Source organism: Procambarus clarkii, chromosome 62 (genome assembly GCF_040958095.1).
Source record: "Procambarus clarkii isolate CNS0578487 chromosome 62, FALCON_Pclarkii_2.0, whole genome shotgun sequence".
In the NCBI taxonomy this organism is placed as follows: Eukaryota; Metazoa; Arthropoda; class Malacostraca; order Decapoda; family Cambaridae; genus Procambarus; species Procambarus clarkii.
The window spans coordinates 16811823-16819075 of record NC_091211.1 but is presented as its reverse complement, the minus strand read 5'-3'; the positions used below and the strand labels follow the sequence as shown (position 1 = coordinate 16819075).

The following is a 7253-nucleotide window of genomic DNA, read 5'->3' as shown; positions in this document are numbered from 1 at the left end:
CCGTCAAAAGGTGCCACAAGTGTCGACACCGTCAAAAGGTGCCACAAGTGTCGACACCGTCAAAAGGTGCCACAAGTGTCGACACCGTCAAAAGGTGCCACAAGTGTCGACACCGTCAAAAGGTGCCACAAGTGTCGACACCGTCAAAAGGTGCCACAAGTGTCGACACCGTCAAAAGGTGCCACAAGTGTCGACACCGTCAAAAGGTGCCACAAGTGTCGACACCGTCAAAAGGTGCCACAAGTGTCGACACCGTCAAAAGGTGCCACAAGTGTCGACACCGTCAAAAGGTGCCACAAGTGTCGACACCGTCAAAAGGTGCCACAAGTGTCGACACCGTCAAAAGGTGCCACAAGTGTCGACACCGTCAAAAGGGGCCACAAGTGTCGACACCGTCAAAAGGTGCCACAAGTGTCGACACCGTCAAAAGGGGCCACAACTGTCGACACCGTCAATAAGGTGCCACAAGTGTCGACACCGTCAAAAGGTGCCACAAGTGTCGACACCGTCAAAAGGTGCCACAACTGTCGACACCGTCAATAAGGTGCCACAACTGCCGACACCGTCAATAAGGTGCCACAAGTGTCGACACCGTCAAAAGGTGCCACAAGTGTCGACACCGTCAAAAGGTGCCACAACTGTCGACACCGTCAATAAGGTGCCACAACTGCCGACACCGTCAATAAGGTGCCACAACTGTCGACACCGTCAATAAGGTGCCACAACTGTCGACACCGTCAATAAGGTGCCACAAGTGTCGACACCGTCAATAGGTGCCACAACTGTCGACACCGTCAATAAGGTGCCACAACTGTCGACACCGTCAATAGGTGCCACAACTGCCGACACCGTCAATAAGGTGCCACAACTGTCGACACCGTCAATAAGGTGCCACAACTGTCGACACCGTCAATAAGGTGCCACAAGTGTCGACACCGTCAATAGGTGCCACAACTGCCGACACCGTCAATAAGGTGCCACAACTGTCGACACCGTCAATAAGGTGCCACAACTGCCGACACCGTCAATAAGGTGCCACAACTGTCGACACCGTCAATAAGGTGCCACAACTGTCGAAACCATCCGATGTGTGACAGCTGTACTTGAAATGAACCAATTACAGGGAATTAGAAACATTTGTACACATTTGTTCCCACAGCATCTGATACACTTGGCCTTAAGAACAAGGTGTCAGGAACTTTCTCAAGGAATGGGATACTATAAGTTCACTGACACTAACACTCTGGAGCTGCCAGTTTTCTGTTTCAGCGCCTCAGTGTGGCGATCCAGAGGGGAAACGCCTGCTGTATCTGCCGTAGAAGGAACATAAGAGTGAATAAACAAATATACATAGAAGAATATATATGTAACACCTCAAATATACATAGAAAGGGGTCAGGGTATTGTTTTAAAATAAATTTGATATGTTGACGCAGGAAGTGATAACACTGTAGGAAAAGTCACAAATTTTGTCTCATTAATGCAATCAGACAACACATCCCCTCCCCCCCCCCATCAGCAGGAATAAACAGTGCTCAGTGGATGGCAATAGTGGTGGGAGGAGTGTGAGATCCGCCCCCATACACGCCCACACGTGCTCACACACGCCCACACGTGCCCGCACACGCCCACACGCCTCACACGCCTCATACACGCCCACACGCCTCATACACGCCCACAGGTCAACCAGCAGGAGCTCGTCGTCACCTCCTGCATGGTGAGCGAGGCAGCAGAGGTGGTGTTGTGAAGTGCTGTGGTTGTGTAGGTGTGAGGCGTGAGGCTCAGTGTGGCGGCCGGAGTGAGGCCCTCACCGTGCACCACCTCCTCCTGCTGCTGCTGCCCTTCAGGAGTACCCATGCCCCGAGCCCCTCACGCAGTACCCTAGTGCAGTGATAACCATTGATAATACCGCCCATGTTCCCTACACCACAACTGTGAAGCAGGAGTTACAGTGGTCATCTGCGCCGGCCAGCAATTGAAGGTTAGTAGGCTAACAGCTGTATGATGGGGCGTATATACCCCCATGTGTCACTGTATGTATCCTCCCAGTTTACTTTGGTCGTAAACTGTGTTCACGACTCACGTATACTTGCTGGCGGGTCATTAAGCCATCAATGTGGACGTATATAACACTGTCTCGGTTGATTGACCATAATTAAGCCTAACACTAAACCAGTGTGTGAGTAGTGGGAGGGTATAGGGGTGGGGGGGGGGTGCTTGGTCGGGGGGGGGGGGGTGTGCTTGGTCGGGGGGGGGGGGTGTGCTTGGTCGGGGGGGGGGGGTGCTTGGTCAGGGGGGGGGTGCTTGGTCGGGGGGGGGGGTGCTTGGTCGGGGGGGGGGGTGAGGGGGGTGCTTGGTCGGGGGGGGGGGTGCTTGGTCGAGGGGGTGTGCTCGGACGGGGGGGGCCATCAAACCCCCCCCCACACACACACAAACGAACAAGAATGAGTGTGTGTATATGACTGCTACACAGTATTCATCTATGGACATCCATATGTGGTGAAACACATGTGAAGAACCTCTCACACACTCACAGCTCCCTGACAAGAGGGAGCCAGCTTAGCTTAGCTGCCAACACCCACACATGGTGTCAGCAAGGCGGACAGTCCGCCGCCTGCTTTCATACCTCTCACTGTATTTCCCACTTCTATACTTCCCTTCACCTATGCCTCTCCTTCCTCTTTGCTTCAAAAAAAAAAAGTGCTGAGAAAACGGGACACCACGAGCATAGCTCTAATCCTGTAACTGAATTTAGGCAATTACACATGTAATTACACACACACATATATATATATATATATATATATATATATATATATATATATATATATATATATAAATAATATATACAAACATTACTTCAGTTCAAAAGCCATTTCGAAAAAATCCTAACAATGGGGTGGGGGGGGGGAGGACCTTTGACAAGCTGTCAGCTTCATGTCCCCGGCGAGGTCATTAGAGCAGCCCGTCCTTCAAACAAAGACCCAAGTGATTCCATGCACCCGCCAAACCCCCTGCTTATGACAACTCGTCCTCGACTCAAGTCCATTACATTCAGCGGTCGACCCCACAGACGCATTCATAAACATTTACATGCTGTTCATTCAAAACGGGAATTTTCTCAAATATAAGATAATACAATATATTAGCAAATTGTGCATATATAGACATAGGTTAGGTTAGGTTAGGTGTTTAGGTGTCAATAATTCTGTTGGCGATTATTTGTACTTGTAGTCCGTGGGTGAAGCATTTACAGCGTTGTGGTTCGATCAAAATTCGTCGGTTTCGGAAGTTTTCGAACTCAGCAGTTGTGAGTCGTGTGTAAACTGTTTTTTATTCATAAACAGCTGGGGTTTGGTGGGTGCATGGAATCACTTTTGGGTCTTTGTTTGGAGGACGGGCTACAACCCGTCCTCGACTCAAGTCCATTACAACCAGCGGTAGACCCCACAGACGCATTCATAAATTTTAACATGGTGTTCATTCAAAACAGAAATTTTCTCAAATATAAATTAATATTATAATATAATAACATATTGTGCATATATAGGTTAGGTTAGATTAGATTAGGTTAGGTGTTTAGGTTCTGTTGGCGATTATTTGTATTTGTAGTACGTGGGTGAAGCATTTATAGCGTTGTGGTTCGAACAAAATTTGTCAGTGAAGCACTTGTTCCGGAAGTGTTCGAACGAAATGAGTTGTGAGTCGTGTGTAAACCGTTTTTCATTCATAAACAGGGGGTTTGGCGGGTACATGGAATCACTTTTGTATCTTTGTTTGGAGGACGGGCTGCGGACTGACACACGACTCACAACTGATTTCATTCGAACAATTCCGAAACAAGTGCTTCATTGACGAATTTTGATCGAACGCATTTACAACGCTGTAAATGCTTCACCCACGTACTACAAATACAAATAATCGCCAACAGAACCTAAACACCTAACCTAATCTAATCTAACCTAACCTATATATGCACAATATGTTATTATTTTATAATATTAATTTATATTTGAGAAAATTTCTGTTTTGAATGAACACCATGTTAAAATTTATGACTGCGTCTGTGGGGTCGACTGCTATAGTCATAGTCATAGGAAAGTTCGGGGAGCCATGATCACTACCTAGAAAATTCTAAGAGGAATTGACTGGGTAGATAAAGATAAATTGTTTAACACTGGTGGTACTGAAACAAGGCGACACAGGTGAAAACTGAGTACCCATATGAGCCACAGGGACGTTAGAAGGAACTTTTTCAGTGTCAGAGTAGTTAACAGGTGGAATGCATTAGGCAGTGATGTGGTGGAGGCTGACTCCATACACAGTTTCAAATGTAGATATGATAGAGCCCAGTAGGCTCAGGAACCTGTACTCCTGTTGATTGACAGTTGAGAGGCGGGACCAAAGAGCCAGAGCTCAACCCCCGCAAGCACAACTAGGTGAGTACATACAATATTCATTAGGGAGGGGGCCCTGGCGGCTTAGTGGACAGCTCTCTGGGGGGTCGTAGTCCTAAGGGCGCGGGTTCGATCCCCGGCAGAGGCAGAAACAAATGCGCAGTTTCTTCCACCCTGATGCACCTGTTCACCTAGCAGCAAGTAGGTAACTGGGAGTTAGACAGCTGTTACGGGCTGCTTCCTGTGTGTGTATGAAAGAGAAATATATGTAGTAGACATAATAGAAGAAAATAAATTGGTTAGAAAGGCGGGGTCCCAGAGCTAATAGATCGATTCTGCAGATACAAATAGTATATACACACACACACACTCACTCACTCACTCACTCTCTCTCTCTCTCTCTCTCTCTCTCTCTCTCTCTCTCTCTCTCTCTCTCTCTCTCTCTCTCTCTCTCTCTCTCTCTCTCTCTCTCTCTTTCTCTCTCTCTCTGATACACTACGATTTCAATCGCAATTTAATACTTGGAATTTTCAAGATAAGTTAAATAAGGAGCCCAGGAAGCGGCGAGACATGGATAACAAAGCTGGTAGACACAGTGGACCAGCACTTACTGAAGCAACACTTAACAGAAGCAACAAGGGTAAGGGGGACCCACCGGCAGCATCAGGTGCTTACCCTAAATGTTGCAAATATGGAACACAGTGCACGAGGCGCCCCTCGGTGCAAGCCTAGCATTCTCATGCTAGGATACCTAATGGAGCCAAGGAGTTGGTTAGACCAAGAAACACAGTGAGGAAGGAGAGATTGCTGACCAGCGGACTACAGCAAGGTAGGGAATGTATCTGAGTGAAATATAATGGGGAAGAACTGGAAGGAAAAACAACATATGATATGATGGAATTCGTGGATTAGAAATGTGGAGATACAATGGAGCTGTTTATCCTACTGAAGAGAGAGGAGGATGAGAAAAGCAAAGTCGTGGTTCAATAGGTAATGCAAGGAAGCAAAGGAGAGGACCAGAAAAACATGAAAAAGTACAGAGAACTGGGATGGAGGACAATAGAGAGGTAACTAATGAGAGCTAAAAATGAATTTTCCCGAATCCGGAGGGAAGCTGAGAGGCAGTTTGAAAACGACATTTGTTGCTAAAGCTAAGACCAACCAAGTACTTTGGTTCTTAGCTTTAAGGCCAATAATAGCCATATAAGGAGCCAGGCCCAGAGACAGATTTATTACACGACCATAGACCACATTCACTCAAACATGTACCACTTACGGGGTACTCATGCCCGTGCCACCTCTTGTGACTTAATTTAAATTAATCTTCATCAATTAATATAAGGAGGACAATATTCAGAACCAACTTTACGGGCTCACCATAGCCCGTGCTACTGGAACTTATTGTTCTGAGTAGCGAATCTTAAACAACAACAACAACATCAGAACCAACGGAAGCTAACCATAGCCCGTGATACTTGCCCCGCTCCTGTGCCAGTTAAGTCCGCTACGGGCTCACCATAGCCCGTGCTACTTGGAACTTATGTTCCGAGTAGCTGAATCTAAAACAACAACATCAGAACCAACCGTAACCATACAAGGAGGAAGATAACAGTAAGATACCATGTGATCATATTGAAGAGACGAGGTGGAATTCTCACTGAAAATGATAGAGGTGTGTGACGAACTCTACAAAAGATTTCAGGTCTTTACACAAGAATTAGCATAGAGACTTGGTTACAGTGAGGAAAGACCAGAGGTAACACTGGATGACGTAACAGTCACTGTAGAGCAGCTTAAAAACGACCTGAAGGAATTAAGGGCAACAATATTACTAGGATCAGACTGAATATCACAGTGTTGAAGGTGGCTACACAGGGACTTTGTCACTCGCTAACTCAGGTTTTCAATAAACCACTTGAGGCTGGAAACCTTCCAGAATTTTGGAAAGAGTCAATCGTAGTCCCAATATTAAAAACAGAAGGCATTACATTACAGACCACGAGACTGACAAGTAATGAGTGCAAAACGATGGAAAAAGTAATCAGGTTGAGAATAATTGAACACTTGGAGATTAACTTTGTAACAAATGAACAGCAAGGATTTAGAAGGAAAAGTCGTACCTGCAAAATTGACAGAGTTCTATTACAAAGTTACGAAAATGAGGCAGGAAAGGGAAGGCTGGGTAGACTGTATTTTCCCAGACTGTCAACAAGCATTTGACGGTGTCCCACATGCACGGCTGCTGGACACGATGGGGAACAAACGGTGACCTGGCTAAGGTAATACATGAAGGGCAAAAAACAGTCACAATCAGATATAAGGTTTCACTTTAGAAGAAAGTAACAGGTGGAGTTCCCCGAGGGTCGGTCTTGACTCCTACTGTTCCTAATTTATATGAATGACCTACGCAAGGAAGTGAGCTCACACATGCCAATGTTTGCAGACGGTACAGAGCTAATGGCGAATGTAAAAAGCGAGTTAACTTCTGAAGGTTACAGGATGACCTTGACAAACTCCAGGAGCAGACAACTGGTTCCTGGAAGGCACTTCCAGGAAGATAATGAAGATGGGACATGGATAAAGGAGGCCAGGAGACATCTACACCATAAGGTGTGTCAGAAGACATCTACACCATAAGGTGTGTCAGGAGACATCTACACCATAAGGTGTGTCAGGAGACATCTACGCCATAAGGTGTGTCAGGAGACATCTACACCATAAGGTGTGTCAGGAGACATCTACACCATAAGGTGTGTCAGGAGACATCTACACCATAAGGTGTGACAGAAGACATCTACACCATAAGGTGTGACAGAAGACATCTACACCATAAGGTGTGTCAGGAGACATCTACAC

The 7253-nt window shown here is 46.4% G+C and overlaps 1 protein-coding gene across 2 annotated transcripts in view; it reads left to right on the top strand.

Annotated features, from left to right (window-relative positions):
* Positions 1–1560: 1560 nt before the first annotated feature.
* LOC123766446 (phosphatidylinositol 3,4,5-trisphosphate 3-phosphatase TPTE2) overlaps positions 1561–7253 on the top strand; it is a 98236-nt gene continuing 92543 nt past the window's right edge. Inside the window, exon 1 of one of the 2 annotated variants that reach the window (XM_045755556.2) lies at positions 1561–1981. The gene's annotated coding sequence lies outside the window, so the exon portion shown is untranslated. The remainder of the gene's footprint in view (positions 1982–7253) is intronic. The other variant, XM_045755557.2, reaches the window with a different exon arrangement.